The 22409-nt window shown below is 33.0% G+C and overlaps 1 protein-coding gene and 1 long non-coding RNA gene across 4 annotated transcripts in view; one reads left to right on the top strand and one right to left on the bottom strand.

Moving 5' to 3' along the window:
• Positions 1–22409, top strand: part of Nlg3 (Neuroligin 3) — a 613493-nt gene that overhangs the window by 264041 nt on the left and 327043 nt on the right. The window lies entirely within an intron of this gene.
• Positions 517–10141, bottom strand: LOC141452387 (uncharacterized). The gene is made up of 5 exons (XR_012457364.1): positions 9908–10141; positions 8084–8181; positions 2706–2880; positions 1253–1403; positions 517–1114 (listed from the first exon to the last, which is right to left on the bottom strand). It is a non-coding gene; the product is annotated as an uncharacterized lncRNA (long non-coding RNA).

The raw sequence follows: 22409 nt of genomic DNA, 5'->3' as shown, positions 1-22409 counted from the left end.
AATTAATTTGCATTTTAATGGCAATTGCCGATTACAAAATGTATTTTAAAAAACTGTAATGGAAATTTTAAATAAATAAAATGTTTAGCTGGTTCATTCAGACACACACACATATTTTATATATATATACTATAACAATAATTAGAGATAAATTAATGGATTATTGTGATTATGAGGCTACAGTTCTCAGGAGCTTGCATTAAACTTCATTGGCGTAGGGTTGACTCTAATAGTTTTAATTAATTTTTGGAGTTTTAAAAGAAGATACTCAAACAATTTAAAGTTAAGACGAAAATACGTTTAAAACAAAATAATTATTATTATTCTTATCAACTAATGAATAAATAATAAACTTTTGCATTACATTTTGGATGAATTACTTTCCTAATATCTCACACAGTTTGTAATTGAAGATTATTCTAGTTATTATAATACTCCTCGTATGATTCTTGTAAACTTGAAAACGGCGCTTTTCTCACTTTCTCAATTGCAAAATTTGATTTTGATAGCTTTCTATCACAACTATGTATCTTTATGTACCCTGAAATGGAGAGGAGCAAAGAAGAAGACCCCCCTCAAGAATTTACTTATAGAAGAAGATATAAATAGCAAATAATTTTTAGGAGCACTACTATCGATTTTTTTCCGATTAGCCTTTTATTTATTTTAGTAGTTCGTTAATTCTTTATGGTTAGAAATTATTGTAATTGTAATTCATATATAAAATTTAAAGAAATATAATAATTGTTATTTCTCGAAAATTAAACAATATTTTAAATAACTTTTTTCTTTTCTTTTTTTTTTTATTTATTGCATTTTGGCTGCTTTAAATAAAACTGAATTGTTGAGCACGACGGGATATTATCTACAAAGATAATGCAAGAGTTTCTTTAAACTTGGTTATTGGCTCCAATCACTTTTTATTGAAACTTTTTCCATAAAAACTTACTTTGTTGAAGTTCTGGAGAGGGTGTCACGACGCTTCCTTTAAAAGGTCCACATTATTATTGGCAGCTTCTTTCATACCCACCCAATATTGCAGTACCACCCAAATAAGATGGAAGAAAACTTGCCAATTAGAACTCTATAATTGCAGAAAGAAAATGCTGAAAACCTGTTCAATACAAAAGTTCTTGTTACCTCATTTAGGATAATTAAAAATAATTGTTTATATATCAATTTTTATACGATGCTTTTTTTTTCTTTTCTTTTCTTATACATTGAATAGTAAATTTATTTTTATAACACTTACCCAAATAATTTTATCTGTTGAATCTATTTCTGTTCCAGTATTTCTTTTAAACATATCTCTTGCTGAAGGACCTCATTTCATTACTTTCTCCTGAAGACACCTGCTATCCCATCGTTTATACAATATCCCCTTCCCAATTTTATTACTGTAGCTGAAAGTATATAGATTTTCTTATTAGTCAATTTGAAAAGAGATAAACATGCTAGTTGTCTATTTTTAGAAATCAACCTATTTCAATAATTTCTTAGGTTAATGAAATTGAAGGAAACCGAATGTTAAAGGGGCATTATTTTTCTAAAGCAAAGTTAATTAAAATTTTAACATATTTATCAATAAGTCTTACTCAAAAGATTTAGACCAGGCATGGCCAAGGACAACCTGCGGTCCACATGTGGCCCATGGATAATTTTATGGCCCGCGAAATTCATCCTAATTTTATAAAATCTAGAACTGATAATTTTTAGAGTTTTGTTATTCATCCAAATTTTACAAAATTTGTTTATTATCTCCAAATGGAACTGATTGACATACATTGTAATAATGAACTAAAACACGTTTTTGAAACATCAGATTGAAAAATAGTTTTTTATTACACTTATGTCACAAAAGAAAATTTTTTCTAATTTGAGAAATTAGACACTTGTGAGTGCGTTTGGATCTACTTATACCTGCAAATCGTTTTTTTCTAAAATGACATTTACCAAACATTAATCACACTTGATGTTAACGGATGAAAACCTGTGACATTAATTGTGCAAATACACGTATTGGTATCTAGTTACAACAGATAATTGAAAGTGTTGAGAAAACAAATAACGCACTAATTAAATAAATTAAATATTATTCAATAATCTCATAATGATATTATTTATGTTTACATGTATGAATAATTAATAATGATTTGACTTTTCACTGCTAAATGTTGAATGTTGGCCCAATCTAATGGATACACATATAATTTTATAAATGGCCCGTGCTTTTCAAGACTGGTGATATGGTAATAAACAATAACGTCGCTGGAACTAGCTACCGTCATTACCTTTTGCGCAAGAAATACACATTCACACCTCAACTGGGTGGTTTAAATGAATGCAACAGAAAGATTTAAATTAGACGAGAATCATTGCACTTTTTAACAAAGTTGATCTATACAAAACCAAAGAAGTAAATTCTTGCAAAACAATAGTTTTTCCTATTAATTACTGAATATTTCAAACAAGTAACTTAAACATTTAGAAAATCATAAGTGGAAAACTTTTGACTATAATATAAATAAATTTAACATGACGAAACATATTATGACTAGTACTCTTTTTCCATTTGCAAAATATTTACCAATTTGTAAACAATAAACGGCAGCAATTTACAAATGATATGTAGGATTTAAATTTACTTCCAGTTATTTTGTCCGAATAACCGTGACATTTCAATTTTAATTGATCATTTTACTCACTGATTAAGAGGAGCTAGTTTTATACACGCTGGAAATTATTCTTCCTCTTGCCTTCTAGCCAAAGAATCCTTCCATCAGTAAATTGTCTACTCTTAGTTTATTGATTGTCCTTTATCTAAAGATTGCACGCCTTGTTGGTGGATTTTTCAAACAATGTTCACAATTTTTAAGTGACCTGAAATTGATAATCCCAGATAATTTTCAATAATTATTCTTTCTCAACATAATTCACTTAGCTTAAGAACTTAATAATTTATTAATCATTTTACGATCAATTAAGCTCTGAGGATAAGCCTACACAATTTAAGTTAAAGTTTTAATTTGCTTTAGTTTTTTTATAAGTATTTGCGCACAACTCCAGCTTTTGTTTAGATAAGTTGTAACGTTGAATTAGAGCTTTGGCAAAAGCTGGATAGTTACGAACTAAATTAGAATTGATCAAATGCTGCTAGTTTTCTCATTCCTGCAAATGCTTAGTTCACTATTCCTGAGATAACTACTAGCGAGTTTCGGCACTACCAGATCCTCCTGAAAGGGCTTTATGGTTTGTTTGAACTGAGTGTGAAGAGAACAATATTTCTTACACTTTCAAAGAAAGGTAGCGGCCGTGAGAAGATACAAAAAAATGCTGTTGTGCCTAATACCCAGAAGACTACCATAATTAGGAAAACCATCTTCTTCCAAAGAGCAAGCAAGCATCGAGTCTCGGGCAGCAGATCATGACTGCATTAATATCTATTACTACAGTTACTGTCATATTATTATAAAAACTTTGAAACTTTTAAAATACTACAATTTAATCTTCAGCACGCAACGTTACGCTCAAGTTTAAAATTTATATTCGTTATTTATACTTCATATTTTAATAATAAACTTAGTCTAGCTAGATTTATGTTAAGTGTTACAAATTATAGTTTAATCTCTTAGATTAATCAGTGCCAAGCTTAGGTTGTTCTAACATTACATCGTCATCTCTAGCTATCTTTATTCCAAATCTCATCAATCAATCATATTCTCTTCATCATCACAAATCTTTCTGTCAGAAAATTTTCATTAATTCAAGAAAAGCGAACGTTGATTTTTTGTTGAATCAGAAGATGTTATAATATGTATTTATTTTACATATATGTTTTTACTAAATACAATTGGAATTAGCAAATAGTACAAAACCTATTTACAAAATAATAATAAAAATAAAATACAAGTAACGTGAATTCATTATAAAAATGCAGAAATTAAACTAGTTTTTCCTTTGTTATGAAAAATTAAAAATTCATACAAAAAACAGAATATATTTCCACTGTGAGCTTGGAACACTGGCGTAGAACACAAGACAAACTAGAGGGATTCTGTCTTTTCACTAATACTAAAATAGACAAGGTAAATCTTCTTTTAATGCACATAAGTAGGCACATAAGTTGAGAAGGGTAGATTGTTCTCTATGGCGCAAATAAAAGCGAGAGAAATTTGAATAAGGCGTTGTGGAGTTGATTGGCTGCCAAACAGCTGAGGATAGTAATGTGTGAAATTAAATAAGCCTACTCTGGATGCCCAACGTTCAAGTTACAGGATAATGAAGCGGCAGATCGATTTGCTTAAGAAACGTCCTGTACACTTTTCACGAAACTGAATCTGTGTGGTATTGTAAATGCATTGCTATTGCAGCCATCAAAGAAAGGGGTCGCAAACAATTTGCAGGAATGGTGTGGGAAGGGGGAACCCCCAGTCCAACTTTCTTAGGATCTAATCTAACATCGCTTTGGCTGAAAGTGGTACTAAAGAAGACAGCCCTGGGAACTTTTCTTACCTGAACAAACGGACACAAGCTCCTCACGTTTGATACGAACTAAGCAGTAGAACTTTGTATGAAACTTTGTCGAAACTCTTTCAGTGTACTTTTATTGGAACAATGATTCATAAAAATAAAGGCCTGTAATTTGACTGCACATCTCACATGTATTTGTTTGCTCCAGCGTTCTAGAAAGGAACGGGCTAATGAGTAATAACTTTTTCCATCAGTTCATGCATACGAGTACATGTATACTCAGTTGATGAGTAAGTAGGAATAATACTAGTTCAAATTCTATCAATATATCCTAGATATGAAATCGGTCCAACGAATTTATAAATACTAATTTCTAAATTTTATCAAAGCATAAGGAAATGATAGTTCTCAGTGTGCCTTTCTGCAAATGAAAAAGTCCATCAGTTCCTTTTTCAAAGCCTTTAATCTTCTCCATAACAAACAGATTAAACGATTGTTTATTGTTTCTCTAAGGATTGTTAAAATACTTTGTCTTATAGTAAACTCCAATAGAATCTATAAATTGTTGCCAAAGCCTTAATTACAGCAAATGGCAAAAAAAAAGAAGATAAAACTGTAGCCATAGGAATCGTACGGGTGCAATCGTTTAAAAAATATAATTAAAGTTTTTTGAATTAGATTCAAAATTCAAGATTTTTGGAGAGACAATGAAATTCGAAGCGATTTTAAGGGCCTCTTCTATCTGATAGTAGCAGGTCGGCTAAGCAGCCTCTAATGATTCTAATGCAGCTCCCATTCGTAGAAAAGTTTTGAATTCAGTCGTTTTAATCAAACTAGGTTATGTAGTTAAAATTAAAGTCAAACAAACACACAAAAAATTATTTTATATGCATCTAGAATGAATTTCACATTCGTACTAACAAACAGTAATGTAGGAACTTTTCTTTCCTTAAGGTACACTCTTAAGAGTTCACAGTACTGTTTAGTTGGATATTTTTAAATTTAATTCAACTTTATTTTAGAAATTTCCGCATTTAATACTTCCTGAAGAGAAAAACATTATCGAGATCTAGGAAAATTTTCTATATTGTTTAGTTTTTAACGGTTTTACATGTTTTGAACGCCTTTCAATATTCCTTTGAATATAACATATAAGTTCATTGCATCAGTTTAAATTGTCTGTATTTACAAAAGTCGCCAAACCGCTTAGTTCTAATTACAGACATTTATTGTAGAAAAGGCATTACGAGCTTTTTGTTAACTCCTACAGTAACAACTAAATATTTTTCGCTAGATTAACCAGGAAATACGGCTCATTCTTTAATGACATGGAAAAAGTAAATAAATTATCTAAAGCAAAATGTCTAAGTGTGGTGTTTGTACAAAAGGCCGAATAAATGTGTTGAAGTTATTATATTATATAAGCGGCCTTTACGTCCAATTTCCAATCAGGTATCTATCTGGTCGAAGACTAAATTATGCTCTCTGTAATTCATTTTCCACCTGTGCTTTAAACTACACTACTGATCTGGATTTTATCTCTTTGAACAAAAGTCAATAGCATTTAGACGACCTGTACTTTTTTAAATGAACAACTTCCACTACGGGATCATTCATGGATCATTCTTTTTTTATATAGATGTCAAATTTAAACCTTAAATACTTATTAATAATTAGAATCAGTTATAAAAATGTTTATATTTGCGTTTATGCGTCAGAGATGGATTATATGTTTTAATTTGCTTCGTGCAGGCACAAAGTAGCGTTTGTATAAACGAACAAAATCATTTACAGTTCAAAACAGATGTTCTATAAGAGGGCGTTAAATACTTCGGTAAATTTTCTTTCTTCTTCAACAATCCAAAATAAATTTTAACATATTCCGCATTTAGATAGTGTTTTATAAACAAACTTACACCTAAGCGTTAGATGATATGTTTCCTCAAAATGTTTTTCCAATTTAGTTTTTGTTTTGTTTTTTATTGCATCGACTGACATTGTTTTTTTCTTATTCACTTAAAACTTCCGGTTAAATAATGTGTTTAAGCACCTGACCAGTGTTCAATAAGCTAGCGTTTAATCTAAGTTAATAATCTTAGTTTGTAAATTCTTAATGTAAACAGACGGTGGTTGCGAGACTATTTTGGACATTACACGTTATTCAGTTTCGATAACGATGGTGCACATTGATGACAATCATGTGCACGTTCGAAACGTCAGAATGTGGCATACATATGTACTTAAACATTGAAATTATAGATAAAGTGCCTATTTGTTTTAAAAATTAGCTACTTATTATCTTCATCATTTTATATGTGGCGCGTCAAACTTTAAAGTACACTTTTTTCCAGTATTCCTCGTTTTGAGCAAATCTGTTCATCAGTGGACAGTGATCTATTGTGTTTCCTTGTAAGAGATTATCTAAAAGGAGCCAGTTTGTCGCGAACCGGAACCTCCGCGCGAGAATTCATGCATGACTACTGAGCAAACTCCTTTTCTAGTTCGTATCCTTTAGAAACAATTTTGGTGTAAATAAAAAGTTGCAATAATTTTGAAAAGCCAAGTTCAGTTATTTATTTATTAGGAGACTTTAAACAATAAACTTTTATTATTAAATAAATACCATTAATTACAAACATGAAACACCAATTTATGGAAGGACATTTTGTCCATAACAGAAAAGATGACGCCCAGGATGGACAGAACATGCAGTGAAAAAGAAAGTAATAACCTGCAGCTAGAATTATGAAGCAAGCCAATGATAACAATAACAATGCTAATAACCAGTTTGGGCTTGCCCAATCCGGTCCAAAACCGAAGTTTCAACAAAACTTCCATTATTTAATTACTAGCACTACACAAGAAAAATGTGGGTGATGTTTAATTGTAAAGGATATAAAGTGTCTTAAAACAGTGGATATAAATCGAAGACTGATTCTCAAATCTTCAAGTACATTTCGTAGAAGAATGATCAGTACATAATATCGCTAACTCATAAAGGGAAGTGGGCAAGCCAATTTTACAGGGACCTTTGCGTCCTCGCGGGTAACCCAGCCTTGCAATATCTACCTAACATTCATCCAAATATACACTCTAACCAACATTGAACGCTTTAGGGACGACTACAAAATCTGTGAACTTATACTTAAGAAAAGCAGATATTCTAGGTGATGGAGATTTTGGTTGAACATCCACTTCCAAAAAATTTAATCTAGTGCCGTTAAAACTAACTAACTAACCTAAAGAGAGGAACTAGCAAAATTGAAAGTTCAGAAATCTTCGAATAGAACGATCAAGAGATTGTGACATCTTTAATTCGATGTAGGAGTACCGCTCTAGCAGAGAGAGCTTTTTGGGAAGTCCTTTTTTAACCAACTAACAGATAAGGTGTAACTCGTCACGCATTATGCATAAATTAGAACACAGCTTTCGGATTAGAGCGCATATTTTTTTTAATTGACCACTGAGATATTAAAAGTTACGAAAATACAGATCTTGCAAAAAAAAAAAATCTTAATGCATAACTCATTCTGCGCTTTTAAATTATGTGGTTCTGTTTGCAGGATTCACTTCCCCCCTCCACCTTTGGACACCTAATAAAAACAAATATTACCTCAGAAATCGGGAAACTGATCGGCCAAGAGCCTGATAAGCACATACTGGACCTTTACAACAGCATACCTTGAGCATAAATCCAAGGTTAAGGAACATCTAAAATCCAGAAAAGAACGCTATATTAGATGCTATAAAAAATAAGTTTCATAATTTCTTTATCTTTTGAGCAAAAAAAAAAAAAGAAGTTTCTTAACGAGTGACGGAAAAACAGAAACATTGTCCACGTTTAATTTAATAACTCCTTAATAATGTAATTTTTTAAATTCTTACATGACGCTGTAAACGTAAAAGAATTCATTAACAAAATTAACAAAAAAATACCACTTTTGGGAAAAAACTTAAGTTAGTTAAAAACCTTGCTTAGTTGTTTTACAACAAATATACTCAATATCTTTTACAGTCTATCAATGTTGAAAATGGTTTCTTTTTCGGAGTGAATTTAATTAAAAAATGTAATAAATCAATTTTAGCCCGACTTGTGAATTGTAGATGATGACAGAAATTAATTAACGATCATTTAAATTAGAAGTTTTATTTATTTCGCAGTTCTGTCTACATTCAAGCTCAATTAAACACATTTTAATTATCTCACTAGGGTTACTGATCGTATACAAAACTTAATCAATCACAGATGGGTCTGCCAAAATTTGACACTAAAGTTTGATAGTTATGTTTGATCATGATTGAATTTCTCTTGTACTAATATAGTAGTTGTTGAACTAGTGCTTTGTCTTGATAGGGTTATGAAAGTTGTATTGAACCAGATGTCATATTCACTCCAATACTCTTGAACCTATTCTCCGTAATATCCACTAGAACTTGATGCTTTATTCAGCCGGACAAATGTGTACGTGTGAACGAGTGCGTTTGTTCTGTCAAGTTCGATGCAGTATTCTCATTTGGACTTGAATATTACCAAAAACTGAACATCTGGCTACCGTCTAAGTATGCTGAGGTTGTGTGATACTCCATAAATCGTAGTTTAGTTATTATTATTATGAGGCCTAAGCATACCGCAACGCTGTCTCCACCAAGGCCGAGAAGAGGTTCTCAAGTACCAGGCTCTGGGTTTGGAGTTGCGCGATATGTGGTACTTAAGAGCGATCGAGATTATAGTCACTTCGACGAACGGCCTTCTTCCGACAGAACTCATTGCTTTAGAGCAGTATTTCCCAACTGGGGAAATTCAACAATGGACTCGTTCAGAGTTTAAGTTAACTGTATGGCGACCCTCAGTTGTTACTAGAGCTGAGTAAACGTCCAATATAACTTCTGTCCGTCGTGTTCGTAGCGGTGGTTTCATGTTAGACGCTAAATTGACTACTGGTTATGCTGGGCCGGCACGGAGTATTTCGCGCCATTTAATCTGAATGACGCGAAATACTGAATGCTGGGATCGCAATTTGACAGTTTCGCAGTAACGCTCAGCACTCACCGTTGGTGTTAATTTGAAATAAGCGTACGTTCATTTTTGCTTGACTTTTAAGTTCGTTAATATTAAGATTAAAAATTATGTACATGTTAGTGGAGTGTAAGAATTTTAGAAGGACTTTGGTGGGGCATAGGACAAAAAAGGTTAAGAAACACTGCTTTAGAAGATATGATCAGCATCAAAAGAAAGCATATTCTTACCCTGCAAGAAAGATGTATGGTTAAGATCAGCACGCTTAGTTCTTACTTAATGAAAGGAAAGTAAGTTGCTTCAGCAAAAAAAAAGGTTTTTTTTTCAATGCATTTGTTTATCTTGTTTCATCAAAACAAATTGTTCAAACAAACGGTTCTATTATTTAATATGCAAAGACAGGTTAAAAGAGGCACTTACCTTTGCCCAACTTATTCTTAATCTCTAAAAGCAGCGCCAGAGTAGAAGAAAGAGATCTGTTTATTCAGCCTTACCAGTCAAAAAAGATGCCGAAACTACTTGCTTGTCAGACAATTTAGAGAATACGATACTTAGTGAAATAATACCCAACTAGCGTACGTAAAACGTTTGGCAGAAAAAGCCAGTGTGACGTAGTTAAGGAGAGGCACAGTCAACTATTCTCCGGTAGGCCCTCACAACACTCAGCAAGTAGGCAAATTAACTCGCGCAATCTTGCGGATAGAAGAACGTACTACTGAACCCAACCAGAGAGGCAAGGTAGATCGTCATCTTGATTTTTTTTTTTTTTTCTTCCCAGAGGCTGCCATATCTCTCCTTTCAATGCGAGAAATTCGGAGATAATAATAATAATAATAATATAATTTATCCCTCTGTGCTCCTGAGTTAGAATAAGACTGCATATTTTCTGCTTGCAGTGAGAGGTGACCGACTACAGGGATAACTTTTCTCGCACTCTGCTTCTGGAGATCTCTCTTCAAATTATCGCCTACTACTGAGTGCATTCCCTCATGTACTGATATCTCTTCGTAATTTTTAAGTTTCTTTCGTTTACTTTCAGTATTTATATTATGAGACTCGTAAATAATTCTTATAATTTTTTTTGTTAACTAATATACCGTTGTACATAAAAAAAACTCATGAAGGGTAAGAGGCAAGCACGAGCCATATGGCAGCGCTCCTGATCACGTACTCAGGACTAAAGTAAAGCACCTAAAAAACGATCGTTTTGAAGACTGTACATTATCACTGAAGACAAATCTCTCTGAACTGCTGCTCAAAGTATCCTTATTACAAATCAGCACCCTCCTCACTTCGTTGCAGTGATGGATCTTGGGCTACTTCCGCTGGTGATAAAGCGTCCCTCTTCTTCTATCATTTTTTAAATGTGTTCACTCCACATTCTGATGCTCTCTTTCACATCCAAACCATTTTCACCTCCTAATAATATTCAGTACATTACCAAACATAAATATAATCTCTCACATAGGAAAGTCGATGAATTTGACCTCATTACTTCATCCATTCTTTGCAATCTTCCCCAAAAAGCTGTGGTACATATTTCACACTCTCGTAAACAAAGCGATTCTCTGAACAACCTACTCACCTGTTTTATGGAAGTACTCCTTAGGCTCGTCCTATCCTAAAAGCTAAAAAACCTCATCAACACCCTTCATCTTACGACTTATTAGTTTATTACCAGTCCTAGGAAAAATTTGAAAAAAAAAAATTGGTACGTAAAGAATGTGGTACACTGAGAGGAAAATCCCGCTTTGTAGACTTTCCCGGTTCACTAGTTCAATCAGGAGTAATTACTCGCCGCTAACCCGAAATGTCTGGCCCAGACGATCAAACATGGCCAAACCACTGTCTAAAGTATCAAGTTAAGCTGCAATCAAAGAAAATTATTAAGTTGTATAATTAAAATCAAATTTAAAACTGTGTGAGGGAAATACTCAAGGGGACAATGTATCCAGGTTAAATAAATAATTTAATTTGGTACAAATACACTTTATGTGAATAAAGTCGGTTTACAAAATATTTGGTTTGAGAGGGAAATGTTTAATGCCCTGAAAATAAAGATCTGACTTGTATAGAACAGAATAAATTAAAGTAAATTTGCTTCTTGCTATTTCTACATTAGTAGAGTTGAGCAGTTGAGAGGATGGTGTACTCAATTCCATCCCCCATTCATTTCGTTCTGCACATTTGAACGAGGAGGCGGAGTAGTAGATAGAGCTTTAGCTTTAGGCGTTCTCCTTACAACATTAATTACAACTGACTGGTGAGGCATTGGCAGAGTAAATGGCCAGCCCTATTCAATGGCAGCCGAGTGTAACCCTCTCAAATGGCAACATCAATATACCGAAGGTCGACATATTAGCGCTACTTCTATCTGTAGAATTCTGCAATACATCAGAGTATTATTAACCAATACTCCTGACTCACTTATAATTCTAATTGAATATTCATATTTGGGCAATTCGTGAACAAGAGACGCACATGGTATACACACTTGACGGTTCAATGGACCGAAGTCTTGTGCTTCACTCCAAACTTCCTGATTACATGTGGCTCTAAATTATCAAATTTATTCGTTCCTTGTAATTATCTTCCTTTCTTTTGTTAAGAAGTTTAAATAAGTTTAACCACTAATTTTGCAGTTGTTTAAAGTAATAATCATTATAATAACTATAAACATCTTTAAAGAAAAATAGAGATGTGTTTCCATTTTTTCTTCCGAATAATCAAACTACGTATATGACAGCTTTTTTGTTTTTGTTATTCTTTAGTTAGTTTGATTATTTTCTGTAAACCTAGGTGGTAAATGGTAAGAAACGGAGATGAAAATAATGAAATTTAAAATAATGTTTTTTGAACACAAAAATCATAAAACTTCATTCTCTTTAAAAACAGTAGATTGTTGCATCAGGTGAAAAAATAAATAATTTTTAGCATGGTGTTGAAAGAGAAAAAAAGTGGAGATAGAATGTAGAAAGATAAGAAAGTCACCATAAAAAGAGGCGAGGAAAAGTAGTATATTGATTTTTATCTTGTACTAGTCGAAGAACGGCATTGCTACAAAGAACGCGCTAATATTGTGCATAACACAAGTAAACAAAGTAAATAGAATTTATTTTTCTTTGCTTCTGTCTGTTTCAAAGGAAATACTATTCGAAAAGGAAGAGCCCTCGTGTATAAAACACTCTTTCGTTTGACATTAGATACTCTAATTGAATGTTCCTTCTATATTCTACCCAAAGTTATTTTATTTCGATTTTATCCCACTTTATAATTCATCCTATTCTTGTCCTTCTGTATTCCTCTTTATATTAGTTAGGTAATGAATAAGTAATAGGATTTAAATGTTTGTAGTTTTCAGAATATTGTTGTAACAGTTATATCTGTTATTTTCCTAATATTCATATTCCTTATTTCCTAAAAGGGAAAATTAACAAATAATAATAATAATCACAATTTTGGCATGGTAAGGAAGTCATGTAATAAAACAGATACAATAAACATGCGCACCAAGAGTATGAAATCAAAGATATGTACATACGAGACTGTCACATTTTATTTAAATACCATATGCAATTCAATTATTAAAACAGACAATATTTACTTTTACTTACTGATTATATCGGTAACACTATTGATAAAATGCGGGCATTGCGTGGAAATTTCAACGATAAATCGAAAATTTAAGCGTTCAGTGAGCTGTTTTATTACGAGGGTCGTTTGAAAAGTCCGTGCAAAGTCAGAGAGATAGCACTACTCGCGTATCGAGGTTATGTTTAGTTAGTAGCATCTCTTGGAAGAACACACACCAAGTTTCAGCCAGATCGGTCTATTTCTTTGTGTTTGGCATTCGTTTGAATCGAGGAAGTCGAGTGATTTTCAAAAAATGGACGAAAAAGAATTTCGTGTGTTGATTAAACACTACTTTATGAAAGGCAAAACGCCTCAGGAGACTAAAGAGAAGCTTGATAAATATTATGGTGACTCTGCACCTTCGATTAGAACAGTTTATAAGTGGTTTCAAAATTTTCGGAGTGGCCATATGGGCACAAGTGACGCTGAACGTTCTGGACGCCCTGTTGAGGTTACTACTCAAAAATCATTGATAAAATACATGATATGGTGATGGATGACAGAAGAGTGAAGGTGCGTGAGATTGCTAGTGCTGTGGGCATCTCGAATGAACGGGTACATAATATTTTGCATCAACATTTGGACATGACAAAGCTATCCGCAAGATGGGTGCCGCGATTGCTCACGCTTGACCAAAAACGAAATCGTGTGAATTGTTGCAAGGACGGTTTGCAGCTGTTCCAGAAGAATCCGCAGGACTTTAAGCGTCGTTTCGTCACTGTGGATGAAACATGGATACATCACTACACTCCTGAGACCAAAGAACAATCTAAACAATGGGTTACCAAGGGGGAATCTGCGCCAAAAAAGGCGAAGACCGTTCCTTCGGCCGGAAAGATTATGGCGACTGTCTTTTGGGATTCGCAAGGAATAATCCTCATCGACTATCTGGAAAAGGGTAAAACTATTACAGTTGCATATTATTCATCGTTATTGGACCGTTTGAAAACCGAGCTGCAAGAAAAACGCCCACGATTGGCCCACAAAAAAGTCCTTTTCCATCACGACAACGCACCAGCTCACACCTCAGCAGTTGTGGTCGCAAAATTAATGGAAATAGGGTTCCAACTCGTTTCACATCCCCCCTATTCTCCAGACTTGGCTCCTTCGGACTACTATTTGTTCCCCAATATGAAGAAATGGCTGGCGGGAAAAAGATTTTATTCAAACGAGGAGGTGATTGCAGAAACGAATGGCTATTTTCCAGACTTGGACCAATCCTATTATTCGGAAGGGATCAACAAACTAGAGCAGCGTTGGACGAAGTGTATAAGCCTAAAAGGAGACTATGTTGAAAAATAAAAAAGGTTTACCCAAAAAAATTAAGTAGTTTTTATTTTTGCACGGACTTTTCAAACGACCCTCGTATACTACAGTAAATTCCTCAGTATTGAAGAGCCTCATATTGGAAATGGCATTGTTAAGTTATCGTTAACAATGTCCAAGATAGATTTAGATTTTTAACAAGTCCCTAAGGTACGAATAATAGCAAAAATAGGGAAAGAAAATATATGAAAAACGATCTTTCCTTAAGTTAGAATATCATACAACATAAAACTACGAGGGAAGGATAGAATGGCAATAAAGAAATACAGTCTAGCGATTTCTTTTTTGTTTTATTGTCTTATTTTCTAAAATTATTAGTTAATAATTTTTGGCACAAATAGAGTTTTATGACTCTTCTTCGGATGACTTCTCTAAGAAAAAGAAAGATATTACAGTATACAACTAATTAAAACGATTAAATGAAAACAGTATCTCCTAGATACATTGCGACCAGGACAAACTATATTCAATATAAAATTTAAAGTAAAATGCAGACTAATAATATCAGAGACGGTTTAAATCTCTTGAATTTGGCCTAATGGATATTTTTGCTTTATAAAGAATATATTTGTTTATCCTTACTTACTTATTGAAATATATAAGAGAAATTCTTGTTAAATCTACAAAGTATCTAACAATGGTAAAATGGGTTATTAAGTTTTCAACTAATCAATCGTAGAGGTCAGCTAGGGTTCTAATACAAATCGCATTATATCTTTATCTTCTAACATTCGTTTTTCGAATATCTGATGGTCCATAATGTGTCTCCAATAGATCATTCATTACGACCTAAGATATCCTTCAATTTTTAGACCTCATCTCTATCCGCTACAATTTCATTCTTACCTCTTGTAAGATCACCCAAATTAATCTTTTCTATCTTCTTTATCCCTTCCTAAACATCGTAATCGTCGACTAAAGCGACGCTGGATCCGCGATTTTCTCGGTGATGGAGTTCAGTAAATACTGCATTCCATGAGTCACCAGTGAGTGATTACTCAAATCACTCAGGATCAACTGTTTTCTTCATGCAAAAAATTTACTGTTGCACTTGTAAATTTATTTATTTTTTTTAAATTGTAAGTAGAACTTTAAACTTAAGCTTTCAAAAGCCACAAAAGACTGTTAATTTGTTTATATGGCCTTTTACAAGTAAAGCAATTTCTATGGGAACTAAGCTTCTAACAAAATTCTCTCTGCATCTATTTATTTTAATATAGGACCCAATTCATAACAAAACTTTCCTCCAATTGCTAATGGGTTTGTCCATTGTTCTGTTTTAGTAGACGCATTCACCACGACTGTGTTTGTGTCCCTCCCTTGAATGTCCCTTCTCCCTTTAATATACTCGCACAATTATTCTTCTATTTTTATATTTATACGTTTTATGCTATAATAAATACAATTTCGCCTAATTTTCATTACTGCTGATAAAAAGAGATACCGGCCTGACTTGACCTTCCCTTCCCTGTTAAATAAAAACTTTTTTGGAGAGTAAAAAAAGTTATACTTCTCAAATTGTTGGAAATATAATTAGTGAAATATCTGCTCATCATTAATTTCTTACTACACAATGGCTAGAAGTTCATGCCGTGTCTGCACCATAAAATAGACAACCGGTCTAATCAGGTACTATTATTCTTGCAAACATTGTAGAAAGTAAACCGCAGTAGAAAGCCAACATTTAACTTTTAAAACTCAATACAGAAATTAGATTTTTCTGCTTTTCAGTGGCTTATCCTACTTTTTCTAATTTTGAGGTTGTTTCGCAAGGGGATCGCTTTTTGGTTATTTTCAATCCACAGTGTAAAGAGAACAATTGCAATGCAATTTGTTAGCTCTGATGTCAGACACTGGCACTTTAAGTTCTCTTAAAAATCATTTACTTTCTATTTTTCTTGCTTGATTTGCTTTTAGTGAAGAACGTAGTATTGAGTGCTAACACGCGTTCTACCATGTTATGTCGCATGTACTACCTCTTCAAGTTAGTCACGAATCTATCTTAGAAGTTGAAATCTAAAAGGCTGTCGAAATGATTTCTATTCTAGTTTTAGCTGGAGGCACATGCGCTGCTTCTTGGTCAATAATCATATTTTATCGAGAAAAAAAACCTTAAGTATTTATTTGGTGAGGTTGATTTTCCATTCTACATTCTATTTTAATGAATCTTGAGATCTCAGGTTCTCATTTACTTCATTATGGGGAAGCGAAGCCGAAAGAAGTCGTTGAATTACCGGTTCATTACTGTGCTGTTATTCCATTAGTTCATATCTTTAATTCAACTCAGCTATTAAGTAGCTTTAATGTAAAAAGTACATAATTCGGAAGAAAATTCTGAAAATTAGAATAATAAAATCATTCTTATTATTGTTTTTGAAGTTACCAAGTTACCATCATAAATGAAATTGGACTGAAAAGAGAAATCGTTTAATTAAAGCTATGTGATATTGAGCCTTTACCTGTAACAACGCCGCCAGTTTAATTAATTGAATTTGATACAGAAGCCTCTAAAGTTATCCTTATCAAATAAACCGGAATTTTCATTTATTCCGCCTAAAACTTTTCCAATAATATTTGTTATTTTGTAACAAAAATAAAAAATAAAACAACACTATTTAATTTAAAATAATACAATATATATTTTACAAATAAATTTTTAATCCGGATAAACTTAGACTATCAGTATAAAATGGTATGATGATAGCACAAAGTTAGCATGTCTGTTGGATAATGTTATCAAGTAAGCCCTCATTTTCCTACAAATTGCCTTGGCCAAGTTCTGTTTAATGTGCCAAGGAGCAGGCTATAATTTTAGAGACTGTTTCACTTAGTTTATTCCTTTTAGCTTTAATTACGAATTCGTTATAAATTCCATGCCCTCTAACTCAGCAAAATAAATACTTTTAGAAATAGTTAATAAATGCTTATAGTGTCTTTGAGAACTGATTTTCATATCTAATTTTTCAATTGCATTGAATTGAATTATTAGCTTGAAATTACAACGAATCAATCTTGATCTATTGGTAAGGATAAAACGGGATCATAAGTTGAAGCGTCAAAAACTATGAATTTCTGTCTGTTATTATATTATTGAGGGACGGAAGATCTCAGTTAGAAGACATAAAAGACTTATAGAAAAGTAGATGAATTTTTGAATGCACTAATCAAACAGTTATGGAACTTTTTTTACATTTTATATTTACCTAGCAACTAAGTGGATATTTGTCAACACAGCCTACAACTTCCTATTGGCACTCACAATTTTAAGAGCCTCTCCTCTCCAACGGCCCATTTAAGAAGCTAGGAAGAGCTCTTGTATAAAGCTCGAAAGCTTTTCTGAAAAGCCAAATCCTCAGAAGTAATAGACCATCACACCTGCGAAATAAGCGGAGTGCATTTTCCTCTTCTTCCTGGTAAAACTCTTAAAGGTGTAGCCAGGTCCTTTCACTTAATGCCTGCAATGAAGGAGCAATTCTGTAGGAAACTTAGGCGAACCTGTTGCCAATTATCTTTGTACCTCCTCCTAACTTAAGGTTTCCATGATTCCAACGACCATTAGTGCGTTTACTCATAAATTAACGCTACAGGACTACTGAATGGATTAGAACCAATGTTTTACCAAAGAACCAGTGTACTTTTGCACAAGTGCAATCTAAAAGCAACTTCTCTTCTCGTCCGGTCCAAGTTGTCTCCAGTCTTGAATAACCTTAGTAAGCAGTATGAGCAGCCTGTTTGTCTGAGATGATGGCGTCTCTGGATCAACTCTGGCCTTGTGTGTAATATTAGTAAAGTATGAATTCCGTGGCAGCATTTTGTGAAATGTTATTCTAGCTAAATTCCCAGCTTTTATAGCAAATGAAATTCTCGCACCTCTATGGGCCGCAAGCCCTAATCACCGCAAATTTTTTTCCTATCGAAAATAACCCTCTCTAGCAAAGCAAAAAGTGTTCGAACTTCCTGAGGGCAGAGTGGATTATTTGCTGGTGAAAAAATGGTTAATAACCCGTAATCGATGGGCTGTGCTTGCCCTAATAGAAGCTAAGAGAAGAAAGAAACAGCGTTAATGCATTATAATCATAATTTTTTTATATACCAACAATAATGTATTTCAATTTCTTGCATTACTTTTAAGAAGAGAATTTTACTAAATTTTCAACGGATTGAGATAAATTATGGAATAATTGAATTTTGTTAAAATAAGTTTACTTTCAATTAATTATTTTAAAGGAAATAGTTTCCTGCTTTCAATATAACCGAAGTGAAATATTTGGCACACCGAAATTTAAAAAAAAGAGAAAATGCTAAAGTGACATAACCATAACCATTGGGACCTAAGTGAAGAGTTAGTGACAAGAGAGGCAACAGAAGAAGAAAGGCAGCAGCTTTAGATGAAGAAAAGTCTACAGCAAAGATCTTTCTATCCTTCTGTACTAAATATACAATAGTGTTTACGAGAGGTGTTACAATTAAGATGTACTGCAACAAGTTCCTTATCTTGGCCTGCTTCATACAAACAAGTAGGAAGTCATTAGTTTTATTAAGTGCAACCTATTTTACTATAAAACATTAAAGGATATTAAAGGCACAGTTAATTTTTTGAGTAAATGACAGTACAAAATCGCTAAATTTAACGAATTGCATTTGAAGTTGTTACATTAAACATTCTAAACAGGTTCTAAGTTGTTGATTCTTTAAACTAATTACATTCTGGGTCCAAAAATTCTTTATTATATTGCAAATTGCAATTGGGCACACTCACTATCAGAAATTCACTCTTTTAACGAGGGAAACTTGATGAAATAACTGAACACAAATCTCATCATTAATTGCATGTGCTGTCAACGCGAATAATATTTTCGTTAGATTACCAGAGTGCTTGTATGCTCCTCTATCTGGATCAATAGGGGCTTACAAGACCTTTAGCTTGCAGTAGCCTTCTGAGAGAATAGAGATTATTGGAACAGTGAGATTATTGGAAGCGGAATAGAAACGACTAACTCAAAGAATTAAGCATAGTATAGATATCCAAAAATGTTCTCACCTTTTTATAATCGTACTTCCAATCCTTCAACATGGCTAGGCTTTTAAAAGATCACCAACTCAGCTAAGAAGACTGTGACATTCTTATCTTTAACCAATCCAATTTAACATTTGTTTCCCACTTCAGATTATGGCTTGTTACCAGTTTTTCTCTAAAACAGTCTCGATTAATCTTGAGTTCATAAAATATCCATTTTTAAACTAGTCTATGTCCTTGTGGAATTCGGAGCTGTCGATACATCAAGAAATGAAACTTTTTTTTAAAACCTTTGTACATCGGTTTACTTTTACCAATTCTACACATAAATCTGAGGCATTTTCTCATCGTCTCTGATATAGCTTAAGAAATTTTGCGACGTGTGCTCGGCAAAAGTTTGACAATTCTTCTTATCTGTACACAGACCTTTCTAACACACTAATCTCTCGATGTTTTCACACAAATCCTTCGATATCTCGCACCATAAGATTCGTCGCAAGCCAAGTCTAACAAAGTGAAATAAAGGGTAAAATATAAATATTGATTATTCAAAAATATTTTAAAAGACAAGGAATAAAACAAACGAACAAAAAAAGTAAAATTCATTTAAATTTATTTCCTGAAAAATTACTGAGTATATTTTATTTATCTACCTACCAGTTTGCTTCAACTTTAAATTTCAAAAAAAATAATATAACCTATACATCTGCCTTTCCATTTCTAACAATTGTAACTTTCTTTACGCAAGACTGAACTGTATAATTTTATTGGGGACGCGTGTACTTCCCAGCGGGGAAGGAAGCGCTAGAATTCTTCACCCAACAACCAGAGATTTCATTTTTTATTTTATTAACTCAGAATAAGAGACCAGGAAATTTTTCATCACATAAATTCTTGATTGAAATTGTTTCAATCAAACACCTCTATCAATTTATCAAATTGAAATCAAATAAATATCCTTTTCAATTTCTGCCTTGCTGTACTGCTTTAATCAAATTTACTTTTATCTCAATCTAAAATAATTAAACCGATTTTATTTGCAATCATTTCATTTCGCTACTTATTATGTGCATTTTATTATATTCAGTATAATGATGAAAAAAGTACAAGAAGGGCAAAAAACTCTAGCACTGAAGGGCGATTAGCTAAATAAGCCAGATTTTTCTTCAATTCATGAAAAGAGCGACATCTTTTCTATTACACATTATTGTGAAATACTCTGCAATTTGCACTCGTAGATTAACAAATTGGAGTATTTGCTTATAAAGAAGTAATAATGTTAAATATTCCATAGTCTGTTTATTTTCTTCTCCTCAAACAAATAAAAGTAACATATTATAAATATCCAAAATATTCTTTTGTATTTTCAACATAAGTGCTGCACTGTGTAGAGATGTATCCCGTTTATTCTAAAACTAGATTCCTCGTCTCTGGGAGGTTAAATGTTTCCCTACCGGAGATTGTGGCATCTGGTAATCTTAACGAACTCTCTAGGTTTGTTCAGTGCACTGGGCGATTGAGTCGCCATGCTCCCTAGTGTCCTGTTGCTACTTTATTAGTTTATTGTATTGGCATCTGGCAACCTTTAGCCGGATTTGTTGTTTTAAAGCCCCGGTATCTCTTATAAGATGAGGTGTGGGCGAGAAACAATGGGCTTTTTGGATTGCCTGCGTTCCTTCCCCTTTTTGGTGGAACCGCCCTTCTAATACAATCTGCAATTGTCAATATAAAGTATTATTATGAACAAATAATAACAAATATGAGCAAATTTGAAACAATAGATTGTTCATATCAGACTTAGGATGGAAGATTTGCGAGGAATCGGTCAAATAAAACAACTCGTCTCTTTGCCAACGTTTCGACAAATATATTGTCCTCTTCAGGGCCTGTATATTACAAATACAAAATAATTTACAGAGTCATTGTTTTGTATTTGTAATATCCAGGCCCAGAAGAGGACAATATATTTGTCGAAACGTTGGCAAAGAGACGAGTTGTTTTATTTGACCGATTCCTCGCAAATCTTCCATCCTGAGTTTAACAATTTGCGGTCACGAAAACTATACATATATTCATGTTCATATCAGATTTTGAAAATTGTGAAGTGTAGGTTTTCTAAGCATTCTCCACGGATTGTTATAATATTTTTATGAAGATGAGGAAAGCTAGGTGCAGCAATTATAGCACTGGTTTCGCTCGAAGAGATTCTGGGTTCTGATCCATCCGATAGTCTAGATTTTTCTGTTCCTTTAAGCTTCCTACCTGGTCGTGGACATTGTGGTCTGAAACTTTCTGTTTGATTATCTCCTCATCAAAGTTGTTGCAAGATTAGCTAGATAAACCCTCTTACAATAACTTTTTTCGAATTGAAAGCAATATAGGCTTTTTATTTCATTTTTTTAATATGATAACTACAAATCTAGAATTTATGTAAAATGTATTTACTTTTTACTCTATTTTTGGTTAATCTAAAAATTGTTTACATATAATAAAAATGCAAGGATTTCACAGTTATCACGGCTGTTAGAGGGTTAAGAAATAGAAATTGGAGTAATGTAATATTACAATTCAATAAAGCTATGGCTGCGTATTTGTCAAAATTAAATATTAAGCCAAGGGCAAAATGTTTATTTATATGAAAAAATATTTATTTATAACATCCGTCTACAGATATAAAATTGTATTATAGATTGGCTCAACAGGCTCAAATATAAAAATTAAAGAACGGCAAACTTGTTTGAATGAGAACTCATCACAGAAATTGAATTTGACTTGGCTTACGTCAACAGTCAAGAGGTCTCCTAAAACTGGGTAAAGATAAATTTATTTATTTCTTTCGTTCTTCAGTTTATTTTATTATTATCATTATTATTATTATTATTTTTTTTTTTTGCGCATCAACAGCTGAGGTCATTAGCGCCCGGAGCTTTTTCCAGTGTACTGCCG

Source organism: Rhodnius prolixus, unplaced genomic scaffold, assembly GCF_049639745.1.
Source record: "Rhodnius prolixus isolate KJV_2025 unplaced genomic scaffold, Rpr scaffold_3, whole genome shotgun sequence".
NCBI classification, from domain to species: Eukaryota; Metazoa; Arthropoda; class Insecta; order Hemiptera; family Reduviidae; genus Rhodnius; species Rhodnius prolixus.
Note: the sequence above shows the minus strand (reverse complement) of the source record. Positions and strands in the feature narration are given on the sequence as shown.